The 13021-nt window shown below is 55.9% G+C and overlaps 1 protein-coding gene across 2 annotated transcripts in view; it reads right to left on the minus strand.

The window, feature by feature from the left end:
- The window catches only part of Dnmt3a (DNA methyltransferase 3 alpha), a 112797-nt gene extending 105116 nt beyond the window's left edge, over positions 1–7681 (minus strand). The window contains exon 1 of one of the 2 annotated variants that reach the window (XM_042696633.1): positions 7512–7681. The gene's annotated coding sequence lies outside the window, so the exon portion shown is untranslated. Of the gene's footprint in view, positions 1–6894; positions 7017–7511 lie in introns of those variants that run through there. The other variant, XM_042696630.1, reaches the window with a different exon arrangement.
- Positions 7682–13021: the final 5340 nt, after the last annotated feature.

Genomic DNA, 13021 nt, shown 5'->3' on the forward strand with positions numbered 1-13021 from the left:
CTGAGGGCTGCCAGGCACTGTGCCCACACCTGGGGCACCGTAGGTAGCTCCACAGCGTGCTGGCAGCTGGTCAGCTCTGTGTAGGAAAGGGAAGGAAGGTCAGGGCAGAGGCAGGAGGCAGAAGCAGAAACCTGACTTTACCCCCATTTTCCCTCCTCGCCCCTGGCAGGAATGTTCTGGATGCTGGGATGTCTGCGCCTGGGGAAGGGGCATCAGAGGATGCACCTCCAACCACACTATGGCAGCCAACACTGGAAAAGAATAACAATTTACTCTGGCCCTGCCCCTGGCTCTGGCCCTTTCCCCTTCTTTGCCACGACCCCCTGGGGTTGTGTCATTTAAGCCTTAATCTATGCAACATAAAGAACTACACCAAATGAGTTCAGCTGGCCCCTTCTGTTCCCTTCTTCTGTCCTGCTCTTCCTGCCCAGCCTTTGCAAACCCACCTTCCCTTCCTCTCCTGCCCCCTCACCCCTGCCCAGCCACCACAAGCAGGGCTGTTTGGAGTGCTTTTCCATGGACCACACAGGTGGTCCAAGTTTTAGGAGTCTTGCAGGGCTGAGGCAGGCCCCCAGCATCCCCCAGGGGCGCTCACCCTACACGGGAGCTGCCCAGAGGATGCCCTTCCCCAGCCCCCTGCTGAGCTCCAAGGCCCTGCTGAGAGGCTCTTTCTCTAAGAAGCCTTCCTGGATCCCACCAGTATGCTGTGGTCCCACTCGCTGAGTGCTTTACTTCTCCCTGGGTGAGCCCCTCACTCTGTAGTTCATTAATTGGGGTTTCCTAAACTCAGCGTCCTGCATAGCCAGCACGGGGCTGGACTCACAGAAAATGTTCAACAAATGAATCTGTGATGGATGGAAGCAATTGTGATGGGAAACATTACAAAACTCATGAGATTAAGAAGAGCCATCCAGAAGGAGTGTGAAGGATTAAGGGTGGACACACGACCTGTTGACAGCCATTTGTGTGATAGGCAGGGCAGCATCCGTAGTCCAGTGGTGCTGACATGACTGCCGCCTCTGAAGAGTTTCAGTCACCGTCAGCACTTTCCTCATCTGACCAAGAGACCACAGAAGACGCAGGAGGATGGACAGGACTTCCCAGAGCCCTCAGGAGCAGCCCCTGTGCTAACACGGCACCCCCATTTTCCCCCACCACGTGGGAGAATCTGCACTCATTCCCATGTTACAGGTGAGGCACAGAGAAACTTGAAGTGGCTGCCCAGTCCCGCAGTCAGCAAGCAGCTCCTCGGATGCCGGGGTCTCGCTTACATAGCCTGGAAACCTGCTCTCATGGAAGCAAGTTCTGTCTCTCACACTCCGCTGCACATCACGCACACACAAATAGGCATCGATGTAGACAGGACACTCAACCCATCCTGCCCCACACACTGAGTCAAGTGTGAGCAGCTCGGACACTCAGGCTGGCACTTCATGGATCTCAAATTTGCTCTTAGGTTGTTTGTTTTGCTGGTCCTGGGGCTTGAACTCAGGATTTGGGCACTGTCCCTGATTTTCTTTAGCTCAAAGCTAGCATTCTACCACTTGAGCCACAGTGCCACTTCCAGCATTTTCTGTTTATGTGGTATTTAGGAATCGAACCCAGGGCTTCATGTATGGTAGACAAGCACTCTACCACTGAGCCACATTTCCAGCCCTCATGGGTGTTTTTAAAGAAGAAAAAATACTATAGCCAAAAACACAAACAAAGTGAGGTATAGAAACGTATGCCTCCTAGCATGCATGAAGCCCTGGGTTCAATTCCTCAGCACCACATGAACAGAAAAAGCTGAAAGTGGCACTGGGGCTCAAGTGGTAGAGTGCTAGCCTTGAGCACAGAGAAGCTCAGGGACAGAGCCCAGGCCCCAAGTTCAAGCCCCAGGACCGGCAAACAAACAAAAAACAACAACAACAAAAGCAATGTATGGCTATAGTCCCAGCTATTTGGGAGGCTGAGATGGATGACCTGATCCCAGTGTTTGTCACTATTTGACACAGTGAAACCTTGTCTGAAAAATTAAAAAAAAAATTGTCAGGTGCCAGTTACTGCTGCCTGTGTTCCTAGTTACTCAGAAGGCTGTGAGCTAAGGTTCACAGTTTGAAGCCAACCCAGACAGGAAAGTCTGTGAGACTCTTATCTGCAATTAAACACCATAAAAAAAAAAGCCAGAAATGGAGCTGTGGCTCAAGAGGCAGAGTATTAGCCCTGAGCAAAAAAAAAAAAAAGCTCAAGGGCAGCTACCAGGGTCAGAGTTCAAGCTCCAAAATGCACATGCATGAACACGCGTGCACGCACACACACAAATTAAAAAGACAAATGACTGATCATAAGTTCTCAAAAAGTTTGGCCCTGGTGGCGCATGCCTCTAATCCTCGCTACTCAGTCTGAAGCCAGCCCAGGAAGTAAAGTCTACGAGATTATTATGTCCAATTAACTAAAAAAAAAAATAGCTTAAGTGGAACTGTGGCTCAAGTGGTAAAGCGCTTGCCTTGAGGGAAAAAAAAAAGCTGAGTAAAAAAAAAGCTGAGTTCAAGCTCTCAGAATTGATATAAAAGCTGGGCATGGTGGTATAGGCCTGTCATTCCAGCATTTGTGAGGCTGGAGTAGAAGGATCAAGTTCAAGTCCAGCCTGACTCGAGAAAAAGAATCTGCAGGTTTATTATTAAAGCCCTGTTGAGAAGCAGCAAAGTCCCTGCAGAAACCCAGCTTCAAAAGGCAAGCCTAGGCCTCCAGTATCCACAACACACCAATCTGGAAGTGGAAGTGATTCCACACTGGCCCAGCTGCCAGAACCCAGAGACTCGTGAGTTATCAGTGGTATGTGTGTGGTGGAAGGGAACAGAGGCAGCAAGCTAGAGGCAGCAGGAAGTGCTGAGGGGAAAAAGCATGTGATGGCATACAAGTGGTCCTTCTGCCTCAGACTCTGCAAAGCACTGTCACCTCTCCTATTGGACCCCCACCCAGCCCCGAGTGCTCTCAGGGCTGACAGTTTTCTTCTAACCTGAAATTCTAAGGCCTGGAGTCTGATGGTATTTAGGCCCAAGAATAGAGATGTGGTCGGTTTTGAAACTACACAGCAAGGTAGCTGAGACTCTACTGTGTGTGTGTGTGTGTGTGTGTGTGTGTGTGTGTGTGTGTGTGTGTGTGTGTGTTATGAGTCTTGAGGATTGAACTCAGGGCCTGGGCACTGTCTCTTAGCTTTTCTTTTCTTTTCTTTTTTTTTTTTTTTTTTGCTCAAGGTTGGGAGCTCTACCCCTTGAGCTGCAGCTCCACTTTCAACTTTCTTTTAGTAGTTTACTGGAGGTAAGAATAGGTAAGAATCTCATAGACTTTCCCACCTGGGGGTAGCTTCAAACCCTGATCCTCAGATCTCAACCTCCCAAGAACCGGGATGACAGGTGTGAGCTACCAGCACCCAGCTGACACTCTATTTTCTACCTGGCTCCCCCAAACAGGAGGTTTAAGGTGATCTGGGAAAGAACGTGCACTCTCAGGGAAATGTGAGCTAAGGAATGGGCCTACAAGTGGGCGATGGCCACTGGATACAGGGACAGCAGCAGCAGGCATAAGGAAGCTATGAACCTGCCTCCTGGGCTAATGGGAGGGCAGGAAGATCAAGCAGGCTTGCTTGCCATGCAGTTGATAGCCAAGGAGGCCCCTCTAAACGCCCAATAGGGCATTCCAAGGAAGTTAAGGCAGCAACAGGGATTTTCAAACTGATAAGGAACTGACCCTTGAAGGAGCCCAGAAGAGCCCGAGTGCAGGCCTACTCCACATCGTCCTGCCCTCAGGCGCTGGACATGGACCTCATGGCTCCTCCTGTCTTCCTGGCTGGCTTTTTGAGGGGACCAATGGCAGACGGGGATGTGACTATGATAGTGAAATCTCCACCAGGGACTGAGGGCTTACTGAAAATTGGATTCAGGAAGGAAATGTCAGAAATTACCTCCCCACACATGGATTTCCACATAAACTCTCAGGACACACATGGGAAGGCTTAATGGAAGCTGAACTTTGACACCCTCTGCAGAGTCGGACACCACAACCCTCTCCTAGTGTCCCCTCCCCCACAGCTCCCCTGCAGCCCAAGGCTCAGCCCCCTACTCTCCCACCAAGCCTTCCCCATCAACACCAAGGAACAAAAACAGGACACTGCCCCTTCACCCCTATTCTGGGTCTAAAATTCCACCCCAAGAATCAGAGCCATAGAATTTCAAAGTTGGAATGGGCCTCTAAGCTCTGTCCAACCCCCACCCCACAGAGGAATCCTGTCCGCAGACACCCTGACAGATGGCCACTGGCCACCGGGCGGGCGTCTCCTCAGCTCCTCCAGTGCTGGAGGGCAGCCCTTTAACTATGGATGCTCATTCCTGGAGTCTTGAGGGATTCACCTTTCCTAGGGGCAGGCTCCCGCTGGGCATGGGATGGGGTAACAAGGAAAGCCTGGATCAGTGGATTTCTTAAGGCCCTTAAGTGAAGCCAAGCAATCACCAAAGAGCAGTAGGACCAGCAGGAAAGGACTCTGATCAGGGAATGATGGACAGAATACACCAAGGCCAGATAAGCAAGCCCCAGGAGGGGAGGCAAACAGGTCCAAGACTCCCTACACAGGTTGGCCTGGGGCCCACACATGGCCACAGCACATAAGCACATAAACACACACACACACACATACGCGCACACACACACTTTGCCTTGTCAACAGCTTCACCAGGACCTCAATGAAACCTAAAGGCAGAGGGTGCCAGACTTCTTGTCCCAGAAACTGGCAGAAACCCTCACGACCCAACTCTCCAAAGGCAAGAGGCTCAGCAAACTACCAGGAAATGGCCCCTGCCAGTACAGGGGATAGGCCAAGGAGGGTTGGCCTGCCAGCTGGGCTCCCTAAATCCCACAGGTCAGTCCTAATACCCTTCATCGCTGGAGAATAGCTCCCCAGGCTGCAGCTGTCACATCTGCCCAGGAGGGAAGAGGCACAGGCGAGCAGCACCTGATCCCAGGATCCCTGCACAGCCGCCCAACCTCGCCTCCTGCCCGCCCGCTCAGGAGGTTCAGCCGCTGGCAGCCCAGAGTGAAACATGAAGACTGAACTGTCCCCAGGGATGCTGATGGCAGTCTCTGGACTGGGCAGCGAGGGGCAAGCTGGGTCACAGGGTAGAGGGTGCTCCTCCAGAAGGCCCCTGGCCCTGCTGGTTTCAGAGGCAGCAGCTGTGGCTACATGCTCCAGTGGATGCAGGCCAGAGCTGCCCAGCTGGGTGCAGGACGCCATCTTGGGTCAAGGTGCAGCGACAAGGGGCTCCCCTTGGGAGGCCTGGGAGATGGGGAGTGGCACCCCACTCCCACCTTGGGCGCCGACACCTACCCAGCTGGTCTCGCACCAGAGAGAGGGGAGGAAGAACTGAGGGGATGGAGGGAAGGAGAACACGGCCGAGGGGAGGGCGGGGAGAGGATGCCCCCAAGAAGGCCGGCTCCAGGAAAGCGAAATGCACTTTGGCAGCGAGCCGCAGCGAAGAGGGGCTGGGGGAGGCCAGGGGCGGGCCCGGGCCCCGCGCCAGCTCGGCCGAGCCGCCGATGGGGAGGGAGGTCAGGGCGGCACGGGGAGGGAAGCCCGGGCGAGGGCGGGACACGGATCGTGGCTGCCTGTGGCTCTGGAGCTCGGGGTCTTCCGGGGAGGGGGCACGGGGCCAGGGGGCGCGAGACCCCGGTCCGCAGCTTCGACGAGGCCTCGTCCTTCACGGTGCAGATGCGAAGCTCTCAAGGACACGTCTGCACCGGCCCGGCGGGGGTGCGTGTGCGTGAGTGTGTCCGCGTGCGTGAGTGTGCGTGTGGGGGGGCTGCTGCAGGGGACGACCCCCGCGTCCCCACCCCGCGTTCCCCGTCTTGAGGCTTCCACCCCCGCGTTTCCCGGCCCCCAACGGCCCGAGCTCGGGATCCTCGCTCGCCCCCGCCCCGCCCCCACACTGCGGCGCCGCCGCCACCGCCGCCCCGCTCCCACGGCCCGCAGCGGGGGCAGGGAGGAGCCAGCCGCGACGCCCCCCCCCCCCCGCCCAGCCCCGAGAGGAAGGGGTGCTCCCCGAGTGGGCACCCTCCCCACCCCTGCCGCCCCTCCCAGCTCCGCTGGCGCCCAGCACCCCCAGCCACAGGTGGCCAGAGGAGGATCGCTGCGCTGCGTTCCCCAGCCTGGCCCCCCGGATCACCCCTCGGCCCGCCCCTGGGGGCCTCCTGGGTCCCCCGCCCCACCGGGCCGAGGAGGGCCAGGAGCCGGGGGAGGGGCGGGGGGCCGGGTCGTGCCAGGCTGCCATTTTCTGCCGCCGCGGCGGAGCCTGCGCGGGGCCCGGCCCCCGCCCCCTCCCCCGCGCCCCGAGGGCCACGGCGGGGGCCGATGATTCCGGGTCGGGGGTCCGCGCCCTCCAGCACCCCGGCTGCAGGCCTTAGGCCGGGCCCCGGGGCGGAGGCAGAGCCCGGAAGGCGGAGGCGGCCGGGCCGGGGCCCCTGCGGCCCCGCCGAGCCGGGCACCGCGGCGGAGGCCGGCGGTGGAGGGGGCCCCCCGTGGCATTGTATAGACTTGAACTTGAGCCCGGAGACGGGCGGGGGCGGGGAGAGGGGTCCGGGCCGGGAGCGGGCGGGACGGGAGGGGGCGCCTGCCGAGCCCGCGGGGACATAAACAAACCCTCCAGTCCCTCGCACCACCCCAGCCAGCCCGACCCGCCGTCCTCGCCCGCAGCCCCGGCTCCCCCCGTCCCCCGAGGGCGCCGGGCGCCGAGTTGCAGGGGTGCAGGAGCGTACCCCCGAGCCGGGCACTGCCCGCCGCGGTGCCCCTCGCCCGGCCTCCCTCCTTCCCGCCCGCCGGCCTCGGGCCGGGCCTCCCGGGCCGCCGGCAGCGGCGCTCATTACCGTGTGGCCGGTCGGGTCGGGCCGGCCCGGCTGCGCGCCCCGGTGTCGCGGCGCGGCGTCCCGGCTCGTCCTCTGCTCTCGCCGCCGCCGCCGCCGCCGCCGCCCGCGCGCCCTCCTCCCTCCCGGCCCGCCTGCTGCCTCGCTCGCTCGCTCCCTCCCTCCGCTCGCTGTCGCGCTCCCTCTCTCCGCCTCCTCCGCCGGGTCCCCCCCTCCCACCCCTTCTCTCCGCCTTCCTCCTTCCCTCCCTCCGGCCGCCCGCGGGCGCAGGCCTCCGCCCGCCGCTCGCCCCCCGCGGCCGCGCTGGCCCGGGCCCCGGCGCTGCGGAGCCGGCCCGGGAGGCAGCTCCGGCCTGGGGGCCCCCGGGGCGACGCGGCGAGGGCGGCCTGGGCGCGCGGCCGGTCCTAGCGCCCTCGGCCCGACTTCCCGAGGCCTCTGCGGAGGTCCCCGCAAAGCTGCAAGACGGAGGGCCGGAGCCCGCAGCGCCCCCCCGCCCGTGCCGCGGGGCTCGGACATCCCCCCCGCCCCCGTGGGCACACTCGCCGACCACTCGGGGCCCCTGGGCTCCAAGCCCAGCCCGGGGGGCCTTGCTGCAGCCTCCCCGCGGGGCGCCCCGCTACCTGGCGCTGCTTCTGCGCTGGGTCCCCGCATCCAGCACTGGCCGCAGGGACAGCGGCCCCTCCTCTCCTCGGGCCGGTGTCAAGTGCCTCCCCCCCGCAGCCCGCGGAGCCCCCGGCGGCCTTCGCCCTGCAGTTCTCCCGGCCTCCACCAGAGCCCACTGCACTCTGCCTCCTCAGCACTGGGGCCGGGGACAGCAGCAGCGCCAGCCCCGCCGCGCCGCAGCCCCCGCCAGGTGCCGTCGCCGAGCGGCGTTCGGCGCCGCGCGCAACAGGGCCAAGGTCGGAGCGCCAGGGCCCTCTAGGCCGCCCCGGAGGATGAGCTCCCCATACCTGGGACTGGGGGGGGGGGGGAGGCAATGGAAAGATCTCCCGGGGTAGGAGGTTGAGCAAATGACATTGAGGGTCTCTTCCAGCAGGGCGCACCTGCTCTCAGCACCCCTTCGCAGTGGGGGCGGGGGTGTACTCAATGCCTGCTTCATAGATAGCCTTCGGGGCTCCGGGTTTTCAGCTGGGGGCATCTCTGGCTAATGCCACCAGCACGACCATCCTCTGCCCACCTCTGTTCCCTAGGACTCCCAGCCTCCTCGCTTGGCTCCTTTCTCCCGCGGCTGTATCCCTGTTCCAGGCAGCCCTTCAGCGCTGTTCCAGAGCTTGGGACCCCCCACCCCACCCCGTCTCCCACTAACCCACCTGTGGGGGGCACTGGAGATGGGCACTGAAGCCCTCACAGTTGAAGCTCATCCTAATTGTCCCCATATCTCCCCCCCATCTTCATCCCTTTGAGGATTCCAGGAATCCCCTAATTCCTGGGTGGCAGAGCTGCTCTTTTGTATAAGAAAACGGGGTTACCTTCAGGAAGCCTGTCACAACCCATTCCTACGTCTTCCTATCCCAAGGCACACTCCCCAGGCAATTAATTATCCAGGACGTTTTCAACGTCACCTTCATTGAAGTGGCTGCCGATGCCAGCCCCTGGCCACTTCCACAGACTCAGTCTCTGTGGGGACCGAGGAGGCCTTCAGTGGACTGGGGCAATGGATATGTGAGCCGCAGGCCGCCTGTGCCGTTGCTCTGCACCCAAAAGGACATCCGCAACCCCTCTAAATGGTGCTCCCAGCTTGGTTTGGACATAAGATGCCTCTGCCTTTGTCGATGGCCCATAGGACACTGCCCTCAAAGAGGAGCAGACACTCACTGTCTACTGTGTGCCAGCCACCAGAGATGGCACCATCCCCTCTTCTGGTGGGTTGGAATGTGTTCATTCTCCATTGAGACCCAAGACTTGGGCTGGGAGCTTACAGGATGGTAGAGCCCTTACCTAGTAATTGAGAAGCCTCATGTTCAATTCCCGGCACCATAAAGTAATTAAGCAAAATACCCACTAACCAAACCACACAGGTTGTAAGTGCAAAGACAAGGGTTTCAAAGTCAGGTTCAGCTGACTCTCAAGTCAGTATGCTAAACCCTTAGTTACTCTTAACCTGAAATGCTCAGGGCGAAGAAGGGCAAATGTAAGCTTCTATTCAGTAAGGCTACTTAGATTGACATCAGTGGGAGCCTTAGAAGTCTGACCCTGTGTTTTCAGGCTCAGAAGGCCCATGTCAAGGGATTTATGTCCAGTGAGAAGCAATCACGTAGCTACTGCACAGGTTCAGACCCAGGTTCTGATGTCTTTGGCCCCAGGTGGAGGGGCCGCAGTGCTGGCTATTTTCCCCACTGCCCTCCACACCAGAATCATTTCAGACTGGAGCCTTTGGGCTCAGCTATACATCACTATGGCCTCACTGGACTCCTGGCTGATCTAACCTAAGGGACAATATCAGCCTAAACAGACTAGATTAGCTTGTGGAATTAACTTCAAATCTCAATGAATTAGAACCATTTTCTTGGAAAACTGTATAATGGTCCTCCAAAAACTTTAAATAGAGGCCGGGCACTGGTAGCTCATGCCTGTAATCCTAGTTACTCAGGAGGTTGAGATCTGAGGATCACAGTTTGAAGCCAGCCTGGGCAGGAAAGTTCCTAAGACTCTTATCTCCAATTATTACCAGAAAAACCAGAAGTGGTGCTGTGGCTCAAAGTGGTAGAGTGCTAGCCTTGAGCAGAAAAGCTCAGAGACAGAGCCCAGGCCCTGATTCTAGGCCCTGATTCCATGCCCTACCATGGACAAAAAAACAACTACAAAAACTTAAAACAGAATTACATGACCCAGCAATTCTGCTGCTGGGGATGTATATATCCAAAAGGATTGAAAGCAGAGACTCTAACAGATATTTGTATACTAAGGTTCATAGCAGCAGTATCCACAATGGTCCAAAGGTAGAAACAACCTGAATGTTCACCAATGGTTAAACAAAATACAGTATTTACAACGAAATACTACTCAGCCTTGAAAAGGAAGGAAATTCTGACACATGCTACCATATGAATGGACCTTGAAGTTATTATGCTAAGTGAAATAAGCCAGTCGCAAGGGACAAATACTTCCTGATTTTACTTACATGAGGACTGATCTAGAATAATTGAAGCCACAGAGACAAAGCAGAATGGACTTTCCAGGCACTGGAGGGGGAGGGGCACAGGGAAGTGAATGTTCACTGGACACAGAGTTTCGGTATGGAAAGATTTTTTTAAAAAGTTCTGGAGATGATGGAGATGGTGTCTGGATATGAATGCACCAATGACACTAAATTGTATGCTTAAAATGGTTAAAACAGAGTGGGAATGTGGCTTAGTGGTAGAGTGTTTGCCTAGCATGCATGAAGCCCTAGGTTTGATTCCTCAGTACCACATAAACAGAAAAAGTCAGAAGTTTCGCTGTGGCTCTTGTGGTTAGAGTGTCAGCCTTGAGCAAAAGAGGCTCAGGGACAGTGCCCAGGCCCTGAGTTCAAGCCCCAGGACCAGCCAAAAAAAAAAAAAAAGGTTAAATAGTAGGTTTTGTGTTGTGTTGTATTATATGCAGTTCACCACAATAAAAGGAAACAGAGCAAAGTGCAAGTGAAATTAAACATACTAAATAGATTTCCACCCCTCGCGTTGTTTCTTTCCTTGTCATGTCAGGAGTCTTGAAGATCTGCAGAGAGGTGAAAGCAGGGGACGGTGCCCATTAGATACTCAGGGACTCTGGCTGACTGAGGAATCCTCCTCTAAGGAACAGGGCCAGAGGGTGGCACTTTGGCAGTGGACATTGGTCGTCAGTGGCATACCACTCCATTCAATGACAGGAATCTCAGGTAAATTCTCCATGGGTCTCAAAGAACAGACATGTGTAGCACAGTGAGCACTCAGAACCCTTCCAACCTACAGCTGGCCACGCGTCCCTCTGGCATCCTCTACCAGTGGAACACACTTCCTGTCCTCCGCTCAGTGGACCTGTGTCCTCTCCCCAGCCTTTCCTCAAGCCATCCCAGCTACCTTTGCCTTCCTTCTCCTTGGCCTACAGGCCTAGCTCACATACCACCCTGCTTGTGAGGTCACCACGAATGACTCAGGACCTCAGTCTTCTTACTGTTCCTTCTGCATGAACCTACCAGGAGAGGCCCACTGTCATCTTGCTGTCCCTTCCGTATAAACCTACCGAGCAGCAAGCTACGTCTTGGACCACCGTCAAAGCAGGGTCTTCATGGGTAACAAATGGTGACAGGGCCACCTTCCTTGCAGGGAGCACTGTGAGATTCGATTAGTCTGGTCTCTCCACTGCAGATGACAACACCCAGACAACACTAGATGACACACAAGGTTGTGGTTGTTTTCCAGTTTACATAACTGGGAAGTCAGGGTTGGGGATGAGGAATAGGCAAACCCAGGGTTGCATCTGTATGCCACTCCAGAGGGGGGGCTCACCTCCCTCCCGCGCCAGCCTCCATCCTCCACATCTGCTTCCCACTCCCTTGGCACCTTTCCCTCCTTTAAACAAACTCCACACAGCTCTGGAAGATAATGACCAGCAGGCTTTGGTTCAAATTCTCCCAGTTGAGAGTCCCAGTGGGGAGATTACTATCTTCCTTTTCTTCAGAAGTTCCCAGATGGCCCTAGGTTGTGAAGGCATTAGCCCCCCAGTCCTTTTTGTTTTTGTTGGTCGTGGGGCTTGAACTCAGGGCCTGGGAGCTGTCCCTGAGCTCTTCAGCTCAAGGCTAGTGCTCTGCCACTTGAGCCACAGTGCCACTTTCAGTTTCCTGGTGGTTTATTGCAGATAAGAGTCTCACGGACTTTCCTGCCTGGGCTGGCTTTGAACCATGATCCTCAGATCTCAGCCTCCTGAGGAGCTTGGCTTACAGGGGTGAGCCATCAGCACCAGGCTCATTTTTACCTTCTCACTGGATTTCCTTTTCACTTCTAGCTGCTGGTTCAGCCCCCTCCCCAGCAGACACCTCCTCCGGCCTGGCCTTTCATTCCAGTAAACTCTTCCACACTGTACCTAAAGACACACATAAAAGCCGGGTGTCGGTGGCTCACACCTGTAATCCTGGTTACTCAGGTGGCTGAGATCTGAGGATCACTGTTCAAAGCCAGCCCAGGCAGGAAAGTCCGTGATACTCTTATCTCCAATAAACAACTAGAAAACCAGAAGTGGCGCTGTGGCTCAAGCAGTAGAGCACTCACCTTGAGCTGAAGAGTGCAGGGACAGCGCCCAAGCCAAGGTCAAGCCACGTGACCCCCAAAAAAATAAAAATAAAGACACACATAAATGTAAGGATGGATACAAATATGTATCTAGCTGGCACCAGTGGCTCACACCTGTAATCCTAGTTTCTCAGGAAACTGAAACCTGGAGGATGATAGTTCAAAGCCAGCCCAGGCAGAAAAGTCTTTTGAGATCCCATGTCTAATTAACCAGTAAAATGCTGGACTGGAGGTGTTCAAGTGGTAGAGCACCAGCCATGAGCAAGAAAGCTGAGTAGGGGTGAGAGGCTCTGAGCTCAATCCCCAGTCCTGGCATACACACAAAAATGTGTATCTTTTATGTATTCAATGTAGAAATATTTGTGCATACATGTACACACATGTAGGAGGGTATATACATTGTTAGATAGCTCCCCTTCGTCTGTCCCATAGAATATGTAGAGATAATGAAACTCCAACAGTAATGATCATACCTAGTACCCAGATCTTGGGTTCTAAATACTGTTCTTTTTTACTTTTGCTATTGTGTGTGTGTGTGTGTTTGTTTGTGTATGTAATGTGTATGTGCCATTGACAGTACTAGGGTTTAAATTGAGGGCCTGGGTACTGATTCTTGGCTTTTTTGCTCAAAGCTGGGGCTCTACCATCTGAGCTACAGTTCTACTTCCAGCTTTTTGGTGGTAATTGGAGGTAAGAGTCTCACAAACTATCTGGACCAGGCTGACTTCAAACTATGATCCTCAGATCTCAGGTTCCTGAGTAGCAAGGACACTAGTGCCAGGCTACAGCTCATTATTTTAATTAAGTAGCTAAAATCAAAGATGATATTACCAGTAATGGACCAAATCCAAATGGCACACCACCTAACAAGATGCAATGAGACCAGA

This window comes from Dipodomys spectabilis, unplaced genomic scaffold (genome assembly GCF_019054845.1).
Source record: "Dipodomys spectabilis isolate Male_0828 unplaced genomic scaffold, ASM1905484v1 ptg000210l, whole genome shotgun sequence".
Lineage (NCBI taxonomy): Eukaryota > Metazoa > Chordata > Mammalia > Rodentia > Heteromyidae > Dipodomys > Dipodomys spectabilis.